Below are 12,255 nucleotides of genomic sequence, written 5' to 3'. Positions count from 1 at the left end.
CTCACAAAGTTAGGAAATCTAGACATTCTGAGGGTGGACTGGAAGTTTTACATTTTAAGGAACTGGTCAGCTCTTTTAAAATTAATTGGTTAATAAATATCTACTAGATCCCCCAATGCCATATTTCATAGATTAAGTGGCTTAGAGTTTCTTTTAAAATGTAATTTTACCCCTTCTAAATTACCAATTTCTCTCTAAATTTCACCAACAAGTTTTACTTCCTTGGAAAATTGTATGATGTGCACAACTTTTCTCCCCACTAAGAAATTCTGTGGAATAACTCAAATATTTTAATCCGGAACAAATCCTTTTTTATGGACAAGTGGTATATTGTTTTTGTTTTGGATTTTTTTTTTTTTTTTTTTAATGATGAGAGTATACTGGAATATGAAGAATTTATGTTTTTTTATAATTTCCCTTTGCCTGCTAGAACTTTCAATTCCGTCATCAAAGCTTTGTCTCCAAGTTATGTGCAACACACCTTTTCTTTAATGAGAGAAAAACAATTATGCCTAAACTTTTATTGGATGGAGTTTCCCTTCTTGATAAAAAAGTAACAGTAAACATATAAATATAATACTCACTTTATACATCCCCAGATGCAATTTTTTCTGGAACTTTTTTTTGACAGATTCACTGGAAGAGAGCATGGTTACTCCCTGTAAAATATTGCATGTCCAATAAATTAAGAGAGGTACACTTTAAAATATTTACCCAACCAACTCCCAAATTGCCTCTTTTGTTGATCTCTCTGACTTATGCGTATTTTCAAAGTTGAGGAAGAAACTTTGCTTCACTTATTCTACCATTGCAATCATGTTAAATCTCTTTGGGAGAACTTTCTCTTTTTAATGTGATTTAAACTTTTCTTTGAAGGATATATTCCTTTCTTTTTCTAGGAGTGACTACGCTATTGATCTTGTTATTAATTTCTTTGTGTTGCACTGTAAATTTTTTATTCACAAAAACAAATTCCTATTTGATGTCTACATTGCTGAGATTTCCCTTGTTGTTAAATTTCTTAAACTCGCTGATAACAACAGAACAAGTTTCTTGAGGTGCCATTGTTATTTGTCTATGTGTAAATGTGTGTTTTTTTTCTCTTTCCTTTCATTTATGTTAATATATTTAACGCAGTGCTGTTTACTTTGTTGCAAAACAAACAAACAAACAAACAAACAAATAACCAAACAAAAACAGACACATTTTATGACCTTTTATGTTTCAATTAATATGCTAGTATTTATAAATACCCTTATTTTTAACTATGGATATTCCAAGTGACAATATTTGTAAATAAATAAAATAATAATAAAAAAATGAATGCTCCACACTACAAAATGGAAATGCAGAATGTTTATACTCATTGTTGACAATACACAATCACATTTCAAACAGGAACTGCCTTAAATAAAATATTATTTTGCATAGATGTTACAAATGCCATTTGTTTCACTATTTGGGGTTATTCAGCATGCTTGAAAAAACTGAATATTCAGAGTGTAATTTTGTTACCCTATGCGAGTTTTAGTTAAATTTAGTTGTTTCTGAATGTATGTGACACAGAGACCTATTCAGTAATTTTGTCACCTGGGTATTGCATTTTCAGAAATATGATCATCTGAATTACATTCTGATTTTGTTTATTTTGTTCATTTGTTTATTTGAGCTATTTTTACTCTTTAGTTTTGTTCTAATTAAATCTTTTACATTTTGCCACTTTTACAAGAGTTTTATTATTTGTTATCTCATTTACCCCCGGTTTCACAAACAAGGCTTAAGCTAGTCCTAGTCTAAAATGCATGTTTGAGCTGTTTTAACTGAAAGCAACTTATACTGGCATATATTAAAATGTGTCAGTACCATTGTTTTGTCTCACGATGTTTTTTTCTAGTGTAAGTTTATACTTAATTAAAAGAAAGACTGTTAGGGGGCGCTACAATACTATTATGGCAGTATGGGCCTATAATAGGTGCTTGTGTTGTTAAATTGAGCCTATAGTTTCCACTGTAATTAGAAAAGAACATATATCTATGTTCAAGGCCGGACTTACCATTGGGCTTGACTGGGCTCAAGCCCATGGGCCCCGCCCAATAGGGGGCCCCGCCCATTTACGTTAGATTTTTTCAATAATATGTCAGTCTTTTAATTTTTCATTTAAAGTTTGTTGATTGGACTAGCATTGTTACCTGGTCCTGCCCCTGCAATGAAAATTTTAATTTAATAGACCCTTTTCACAATGACGTCAGTTAACTTCCGCCTATCCGCAAAGCAGTGTATCAGTTGTTACCTTCGCGCCGGCGACTTCTCGGGAAAATGCTTTAATAACTTTAAATGCGAACGGTTTATGTCAAGGATTTACACAGTCGGCTTCTTCTGGTAATGATATTTATTATTTACTTTCTGAAACTGCCTTGGTTAGGGTTTCCACGAGCAGAAACTTTTGCAATGTTGTCATTGAATTGAGTTTTATCACAACGATTGTGTGTCCACACAAATCTGTTAGCCTATTCAATAATAACCAACTGCAGAACCGCAGAACCATACGTCATGACAGTCTGAGGACGACAGCGCCAGACTAACAGCCTGAGGGCGGAAGTGGGCGGAGTAATAGTCTCACGTTGGATGTGGGCGGAGTTGACGACAAACAAGCAAACAATCATGGCGGAAGAAGCGAACACGGTAAAAAGTTTCTTTGTGTTGTGCTTTTAATCGATCACGTTTATGTGTTGTGTATTTATTCGATCGTTAACACTTAACATGACTCAGATATTTTGTAAATGGGCTTCAAAGTCACTTTATCACGTCTTTTGATATTTTACAAATCGTCTCACGTTGCTTGCGCCCAGGTGAATAAATACTATAGTCATTTATAGTAAATACTATAGTGTTTTTGAACCATACTATAGTACTATAAATACTTGAATTAATTTATTGTGGTAATTCTATAGTTGCTGTGATAATATGGCAGCTATAATAATATAAACAAATTACTTTACCCAATATTGTACTAAGTTTTCTACAATTTTAGGGTATATTATACTACAATATACACTACAGTTTACTGTAGTAAAAACTAAAGTATACTATTTATACTAGTTTATCAGTTCACTATAGTTAATATTATAGTATTATGTAGCATTCATTAGTGTTGTAAATACAGTATGGTTCAAAAACACTATAGTATTTACTATAGTATTTTTTCACCTGGGTGTTTACATATTCATGGTTTGTTATTTTACTTGTTGTTGGTACTGTATTTTATTTAATTGGTTACATTTTACAATACTGATCAGTGTTTTTGTGGATTTTAGAGGCATATTAGTATCGGGAGATGCTCCGCTTTACTTCATTTACAGCGATGCAAAACGTGCTGCAACAACTTCCACTGCCCAGTGCTCTTAAACCGACCAGACGGCACAGGTTGAATGCACAGCTTCAAATTCACTTAAAAAAAACTGTCGTTCATGGAGGTATGAACGTTTCTTTTGTATTCTGAATTTAAAATGTTGTTTTTGCAATGAAGTAAGTAGTAATTTTGACTTTAGAAGAATGAAACTTGTTTCTTTTATGCAATTTTTATGGTTATATATCTAAGTTTTTCTTTGATTTTGCAATGCAGTAAATTGACAAGCAGAATCACCCCAGAACAAGAGAAGCTGATCAAAAACAAGGTTAGTTTTATAAGACTTTCATAAACACATAAGCTACTTATACAGATGGTGTGTTATATCTGTCACATCTTTTCAGGAATAACTTAATAATATTCTATTGTTTTAGAAACAGTTGACCGGCTGTGTGGGATCTTCATGTTAATGGTAAGCAAAAAAAAGGAAAAGTTAAAAGTTTTTAAAAATGTATGAACTTCTCTTTTCATTAGAATGAAAAACATATATGAGGGCTTTTCATACTTTAAATAGTTAACCCTGGGTGATTGTTAACCCCAGGTAAACAGAATCCTGGGTTATCTTGATTCACGTTTCACACTGATCATCATTTACCTGAGGTTAACAATTAATCCTGAGTATTCATATGCACTGTACATTACTAAACCCTGGTTAACATCCTTATTTGCAGTGTCAGTGTCACTGATTGGATGAACAAAGCACACAATATGTTTTCATAAATGCTTAGGCATTGCACATCCTCATTACATATAGTCAACTTCCTCATTACATATAGATCAAGTTTATCCTGAATGAACATTTCAGACTATAAAAGAATTAAACAGTATTTTCTGCTCTGCAATTGTTGCATTTTCTGTCAGCATTTGTTTTTTTTTTCTTTCCAATGCTGAATTTTCTATTTATATACAATGCACAGTGTTTCTGTGACTGTCAAAAGCATGTAAATATACAAGCAATATGTGGAGCGTTACTTTACCCACGGTTAAAAGTGGTGTTTAGGACGACGATAACCCGGGGTTAAATGTAGCGTGAAAAGCCATGTGAATTGCTTGCCTTTTAAAAAAAAAAAAAAAAAAAAATTATACTGAACATAACTGATTAATTTCATTGGTGACAGAGTATGATTTAAGTCTTCAATATATAAACATGAGAAAAACAGAATGTCAAAACTTTATTATACATGCTGTGCTGCATCCTGACTACAACACAAAGTGTTGTTAAATACACTTTTAACATCTCATCCCATTTGTTTATACCCTTCTCTCATGAAGGAACCACGGATCACAGAAGACTTCTGCGCTGCACAACAATCAAAGGTCTTTACGGGTTTAGTGGAAGAGCTGTGCTTTCTGATATTGAAAGAAAAAGACCAGGAACAAGAACTTTCACAGGCTGAAACAGATGATGACAGACAACTGGCCAAAGAGCCTTTAGTGTTTTGCTTTCAAATTAAGGATGATATGGACATTTTACAAAAAAAGTTTATTTTTTTAGATTTAATTTGTCATCATGTACCTGCTGTTCAATCTACACTCAATTTGGTTTGATTTTGTATTTTTTTAGAGCAAAGCACAGCTAGTGGCTATATAATGCTTTTGCTCTTACATTTTAGTACATTTTATTAAAATTAAATAAATATCTTTTGTTTTTGGGTTTGATGGATCTGAATGTGTTTAATTCATGCATTCTAGTGTACAACCGTGTAATGCGTATGTGACGGTGCGGAAGTCCACGAGCCTTCCAGCATCCGTGCCCATATTTGGAAAAAAAAATTAAGTGAAAACTTATAAAAAGGACATCAATTTGTAAACAGGGTGTGAAGTATTCGAGAGAGGAAACAGAATGCACTTACCACTTACCTGGTGAAGCAGCTCCAGCTCTTCCGTGACACGCATCGCAGCATCTGCCATGGCTAAACTGGAGTGAGACCGAGAGGTTTATTGCTAATACTGGCTACGGAGCAAGATCGTGCCGTTTCCCTGCAGAAGAGTGCAGAATAATTCGTACCAGCTCTTCTGAGACGACGCGACTCGCATCTGCCGTGGCGAACGAGTCGAATAAACAAAGCAAAGCCTTACTCCTAACAGTAACTGCAGACCTGTGCCGTTGTCCTGCAGAAGGCAGGAAAATCCATACCAGCGAGTCCAGGTATTCCATCTCCATGCACGTCCTCTGAAAACTCTCCAAACTCTCTCGAAGGCCTCACCACAAAAAACAACCCGCACACACACACTCACCACAACAATACGCACACACACATAATATACAAAGTCACGCATTCACATCTTTACTTTCGTTATTTCGCCTATTGGCATATTGTGTTTTTTTGAACTTGGGAACTGTTGAGTTTATTTAATCAATTATTTGCCTCGCTCCTTTTGTGGTTGTGTTTTTTTTTTCCCTTTCTCTTCTTAGTTTTTTATTATTTATTTTTTTGTGTGGCTCATTTTGGAGTTATAATGTGGAGAAAACTGGACACCTGAAACTGTGAAACTGCCGTTACTACTACCCAGGACGTGAATATATGGAATTGTTTTTTTTTCTTGCTGTTATTATTTTGGTTGAATGTGATATCTGTGGTATAATTGCATTGCAATCTCTTTATTGTTTGACTAAAAATATATATATATATTCACTTGAACTGCATACTTGTTTGTAAAGTTTTTTTTATTATTTTCATGTAACTGGTATTTTATACCTGGCGCCCGAACTTTATTTGGTTAAAACCAAAAAAAATGTAAAAGATTGATTTTGGATGGGCCGCCACCGTTACAGAGTGGCGCCCGAACAGGGACTTGAACATTACATTTTTGTGAAGTGTTGAATTACAGAACCTTATGGTAAATTCCTTGGTGTTAAAAATGTTAAACAATTTTGTTGTGTTTTTGGAGTAGTATCTCATGAGGAAGTTGTAAAAGGTTTTTTTGTATATGTGAATCTGCAAGACAATTGAAGAGTTGAAGTGTGAACTAAACACTTGATGTGTTTTTTGTGGACTGAAAAAAAAAAAAAAAAAATTGTGACTGTGAAAAAAAAAAAAAAAAATTGTGAAATTCTACTTTGTACATTCTGTTTTTGCTGAAATTGTGAAATTGGGGGAAATTGGTGAAACTGTACTCCTGTACATTGTTTTTTTTTCTGACCCCCTTGTGCCCACAAACTGACACACACACATTCCAAATCACTCATCTCATTTATTGATTATTTACACAACATTTTACATGTGTCATTGACACACCCAACACAAACATGGCCACTTCTACGCCTCCTTCAACCCCCTCTCCAACCACTTTTGTGGATATCGATCCACCTCCAGACATATCAACCCCTGTCTGGCCTCCTGAGCAACAATTGCTACAACAGCAACCAAGAGTTTACCCACTACCACATGTCCCCACCTTCTATTCAACACCCACTCAGTCCAGCAGTGCCCTGCCTGGAACCCATGTGCGTTTTGTCTCCCCAACACCAGATGTCAGACCACCAGTCCAAGTTCCCACCTGGCAAGTAGGATCAGATCCCATGCAAATATGCACCTCTCCTGACACTTCCCCATCATCTTCAGGAGCTCAGCATGATCTGCCTGGCTATCTTCCAACTCCTGGAAAAGACATACAACATCTTACCACACAAGTACAAGGTAATTGGGACAACCTGTTTGACTTCATGAAACAGCAGGAGAAAGCTGTGAGTGAACTCACCCAACAGCAAAAAACCGCCACTTCCCATAGTGATAGACAACTTGGAGACCTGACTGCCAAAATGGAGGCCAACCAACAGAAAATTCTCACCACATTAACTGCAACTAAAGCTGATACATCTGATTCAGATCAACTTGTCAAAGCCATAAAAGTGATGATCTCACAGGAGTTACAAAAAGTGGAGTCTACCTTGATTGCTGAAGTCCGGTTTATGGTGGATCAACTTCAGGTTGAAATTCAGAGAGACCTCCGAGATCCCTATAAGAATCTTCAAACAGATCATGAGCAGCTTTCCACTGAATGTAACCAGTGCATCACCCAGGTTGACAAGCTGGCTACCCAATTAAGTGAACTTCAAACAAACATGTTGAAAGACAAACAACAAGAAAAGGAAATGTCTGATCACCTAAGTAAAGGGGTACAACCACCACCTATCGCCACACTTACCACACCATCACCACTAGAAAATGTCCCAGAGTGTCCTCCTATACCTGCTGGGAAAAGTGACCATTTAAAGTTGACCTTTCCCACATTTGGAAGACCGTCTGATGACTGTGATCCTTTGCTGTACCTTACACGGTGTCAGGACTTTTTGGCATTGCACCCACTTGCAGAAACTGACATCCTAGCAACCTTCCGAAGCGTACTCCATGGCACTGCACGTGACTGGTGGGAGGTCGCCCGATCGTCAGTAACGACATGGAACGACTTCGAGACTGCTTTCCGCTCAGCATTCCTCTCGGAAGACTACGAAGACGAGCTGGCTGAAAGAGTCCGCACAAGGTATCAAGGTGAGAGGGAAACCATCAGAGATTTTGCATTTACATATCGTGCTCTCTGCAGAAGATGGAAACCTTCCTTAACTGAAATTGACATGGTGAAAATGATTCTCAAAAAAATAAAACCTTACCTCGCCAGCCAGCTACGTAGTCGGGTGAGCACCGTGGAAGAACTGGTAAAACTGGGACATCAGATAGAGAAAGACCACGAGCAGCAACTGCAGTATGAAAGATGCATGACCAGAAAATCACCACAAGAAGCCATTCAAAAACCCCTCCCCAATAAAACAACTGGTCAGCCTCAAGTACAATGCTGGAGATGCAAGGGACTTCACTCACCTGGTTGTCCACTTTATTCTAACGTTAACCCATCAAATCATCCTGCAAAACAGCAACATCCTTTCACTGGTCAACGGCCATTTCATTCCCGTAAGTCTGGAAGTCAAGCAACGAATAATTCAGTGACTGCTACAACAAATAAAATGTTGTCCACTGCCAAGAAGTCACCCTCAAAGCCAAAACCTGTTACTAGTCCAGTCATCCCACAACAATTGGTTGTTCCAGTCCGCATCGGTGGTTGGTCTGGAAAGGCCATAGTGGACACAGGGGCCAGCTACACCATGATCCATGAAAGTCTGTGGCAAAAGTTTTCTCCGCAAGAGAGCCTCCAACCTTGGTCTCTTGGTCCATTGTATTTAGCTAATGGTGAAGCAGAGATTCCCTTGGGATGGTTTCAATTACCAATTCATATACACAACAAAACTTTCACTTTACCTGTTGCTGTCCTTTCCCCGAAGGCTCTTGCCTATGCTGTAGTTCTGGGATTGGATTTCATCTTCTTCAGTGGCCTGCAAATCAATGTAATTGATCAGAAATATTCATTTAAGTCCACACCACAAGAAGATCATCCCTTTCAACCAGGAAATGCCAGTGTTCCTGATATAAATCCTCAACGCCAAAAGACGGGACATGTAAAGATGTTTAACCAAAGCCTCACCCTGTTAAGTTCTATCCCTCCACCACAACCTGTATGCCGATCCTCACCACTTGACAGTACAGATGTACAAGTTTTAATTGACAGTGCTGTGAGTGAAGCTCACATACCTTTTATTGACAAAAATACCTTGAGAGGAATTCTGGAGTCCAACCCTCAAACGTGTTCTCGTCAACCAGGTCGTACGGATGTCCTCCAACACACAATTTATACCCAGCACCCAGTGCCCATTAAACAGAGACCTTACCGCATGTCCCCTGGTAAGCAAGCCGTGGTACAAGAGCAACTTGTGGAGATGTTGAATGCAGGAATTGTGGAACCCTCACACTCTGGCTGGGCCTCTCCTGTGGTCCTTGTTCCAAAGAAAGATGGTAGCCTTAGATTCTGTGTTGACTACCGTAAGCTCAATGCTATCACAGAGAATGATGCTTACCCACTTCCCAACATCACTGAAATCCTTGAATCTCTCTCTGGAGCAGCCATTTTTTCAACAATTGATCTCAACAGCGGCTATTGGCAGGTGGCTATGGACCCCCAGAGTAAGCCAAAGACAGCATTCATCACTCCATCCGGGCTCTTCCACTTTAATGTCATGCCCTTTGGGTTGAAAAATGCACCTGCTACATTCCAACGATTAATGGAGACTGTACTGGGAGAGCTACGTGGAAACATTTGTTTCGTCTACATTGACGATATTATCATATATTCACCCTCTGTAGCTCAGCATTTCAACGACCTCCAAACTGTTCTCCATAGACTGCAGGAAGCAGGTTTGACCATAAACCTTAAAAAGAGCAAGTTCTGCCTTAAAGAAATTACATTCCTAGGACATGTTGTTAGTGTCAATGGTATCACTGCAGATTCATCCAAAGTGGAAGCTATCAGATCTTACCCTGTGCCACGAAACATCAAAGAGGTCCAGCGCTTTCTTGGATTAGCGGGATGGTATCACCGTTTTGTCCCAGACTTCTCCAAAATCGCAGAACCCATCAATGCACTGAAAAAGAAAGGACATTCTTTTCATTGGTCACCTCAATGCCAAGAAGCTTTTGAAAAATTGAAGGCTCATCTCACATCACCTCCTATTCTGGGCCATCCAAATCTCCAACTTCCTTTCATGGTTTATACCGATGCCAGCGATACCGGACTCGGTGCTGTATTAACACAACGGAAAAACCAAGGACTGGAAGAAGTCATTGCATACGCAAGCCGCACCCTTAACAAAGCTGAATCGAACTATTCTGCTACTGAGAAAGAGTGCCTAGCAGTCGTATGGGCACTTGAAAAATGGCAGCATTACCTGGAGCACAAGATGTTCACTGTTGTCACCGACCATACTGCGCTACAGTGGGTCATGGGTTCCCCAAAAACCACCAGCCGTCTCATTAGATGGGCCCTACGATTGCAAAGGTTTGATTTCATCATTGAATACCGAAAAGGCAAACTGAATGTAGCACCTGACGCTTTGTCCAGGATTTCCAGCTTACCTTGTTGCAACTTGTACTCTAGTCAGGAAGAGGCTGTTGAATTTCCAGTCTCTGCTGTGTCGATTTGGGAGGAACAACACAAAGATTCTGAAATCATAAAGGTGTTTAAAGCATTGGCAGAGAACAACAACCAAAACTTGAAGGACAAATATGAGGTTAGAGAGGACCAACTGTATCATAAGACCCACCTGTCAGATGGCCAAGTCCACTACAGAGTGTACCTGCCTCGCAGTCTCATACCAGCTGTTCTTAAACACTACCATTCCCATCCGTTAAGCGGCCATGCAGGTATATATAAAACCTACAAACGTCTGCACAATGTTGCTTTCTGGCCAGGGATGTGGACGGACATCAAACATTATGTTAAGTGCTGTACCAAATGTCAAACACTGAAAAGTGAAAACCAAAAACCGGCTGGCAAACTACAACCCGTTTCTGTGTCACAACCCAACAAGATGGTGGGTGTCGACATCATGGGGCCCTTGCCAAGCAGCACACAACGTCACGAGTACCTTCTGGTTTTTGTGGACTATTTCTCTCGCTGGGTTGAGTTCTTCCCCATGCGCAATGCTAATGCTCCAACCATAGCAAAAATTCTCAGGACTGAAATACTCACCCGGTGGGGCGTTCCAGACTTCATCTTGTCTGACCGTGGCACCCAATTTGTTTCCTCCATATTCAAAGAGCTGTGTGCAAAATGGAACATCACTCAAAAACTAACGACAGCATATCATCCACAAACAAATATGACTGAGAGAGTTAACCGAACACTGAAATGCATGATTGCCTCATATGTGGATGACAACCACAAGAAGTGGGATCAGTACTTACCTGAACTCCGTTTTGCCATGAACTCAGCAGTACAGGAGAGCATTGGGATGTCCCCGGCAGAACTTCAACTGGGAAGGAAACTGCACGGCCCCATGGATAAATTACTCCAGGGTAAATGTCTATCACCATCCACTCCATCCTATGATGTTGTCCACCATCTTGCACAGCTGAGGTTGAAAGCAGATGAGTGCTGTAAAAAAGCCCAAAAAAGACAGCTCAGAAGTTACAATAAAACCCGGAGAGAAGCCTCATTTGAGGAAAAAAGTCGTGTCTGGTTAAGAAATTTTCCCCAGTCCAGCGCTCAACACAACTTTACTGCAAAACTAGCCCCAAAGTGGAAAGGACCTTACCGGGTATTAAAACGGTTAGGCCCACTGAATTACCAGATAGCACTGGAGGAAACCGGAGAGGACGTCCGTACAGCTCACATATGTAACCTTAAACCATGCTACCCAACCTCAGAAGAGATTGAGTCCCAGGAAAGGGAAAAACTTAAGCAGTTATTCCAGCAAAGCTCAGATGATGAAGAATTCTTGGGTTTTTAAAAGAAAAAAGAAAAAAAAAAAAAACCCACCTGTTTGGTTTGTTTGTTTCATCAACCATGGGTTGTTTTTTCCTGGGGGGGGGGAGAGTGTGACGGTGCGGAAGTCCACGAGCCTTCCAGCATCCGTGCCCATATTTGGAAAAAAAAATTAAGTGAAAACTTATAAAAAGGACATCAATTTGTAAACAGGGTGTGAAGTATTCGAGAGAGGAAACAGAATGCACTTACCACTTACCTGGTGAAGCAGCTCCAGCTCTTCCGTGACACGCATCGCAGCATCTGCCATGGCTAAACTGGAGTGAGACCGAGAGGTTTATTGCTAATACTGGCTACGGAGCAAGATCGTGCCGTTTCCCTGCAGAAGAGTGCAGAATAATTCGTACCAGCTCTTCTGAGACGACGCGACTCGCATCTGCCGTGGCGAACGAGTCGAATAAACAAAGCAAAGCCTTACTCCTAACAGTAACTGCAGACCTGTGCCGTTGTCCTGCAGAAGGCAGGAAAATCCATAC

At 39.2% G+C, this 12,255-nt stretch overlaps 2 long non-coding RNA genes across 2 annotated transcripts; one reads left to right on the top strand and one right to left on the bottom strand.

Annotated features, from left to right (window-relative positions):
• The first annotated feature begins 2,527 nt into the window (after positions 1-2,527).
• LOC137012844 (uncharacterized) lies at positions 2,528-5,128 on the top strand. Its single transcript, XR_010893621.1, has 5 exons — positions 2,528-2,682; positions 3,315-3,473; positions 3,623-3,674; positions 3,781-3,818; positions 4,679-5,128. It is a non-coding gene; the product is annotated as an uncharacterized lncRNA (long non-coding RNA).
• A 5,370-nt stretch (positions 5,129-10,498) lies between these two features.
• LOC137013262 (uncharacterized) lies at positions 10,499-11,814 on the bottom strand. The gene is made up of 4 exons (XR_010893689.1): positions 11,774-11,814; positions 11,550-11,690; positions 11,200-11,389; positions 10,499-11,054 (listed from the first exon to the last, which is right to left on the bottom strand). It is a non-coding gene; the product is annotated as an uncharacterized lncRNA (long non-coding RNA).
• Positions 11,815-12,255: the final 441 nt, after the last annotated feature.

This window comes from Chanodichthys erythropterus, chromosome 22, assembly GCF_024489055.1.
Source record: "Chanodichthys erythropterus isolate Z2021 chromosome 22, ASM2448905v1, whole genome shotgun sequence".
Classification (NCBI taxonomy): Eukaryota; Metazoa; Chordata; class Actinopteri; order Cypriniformes; family Xenocyprididae; genus Chanodichthys; species Chanodichthys erythropterus.
This window is presented reverse-complemented; position numbering and strand designations above follow the sequence as displayed.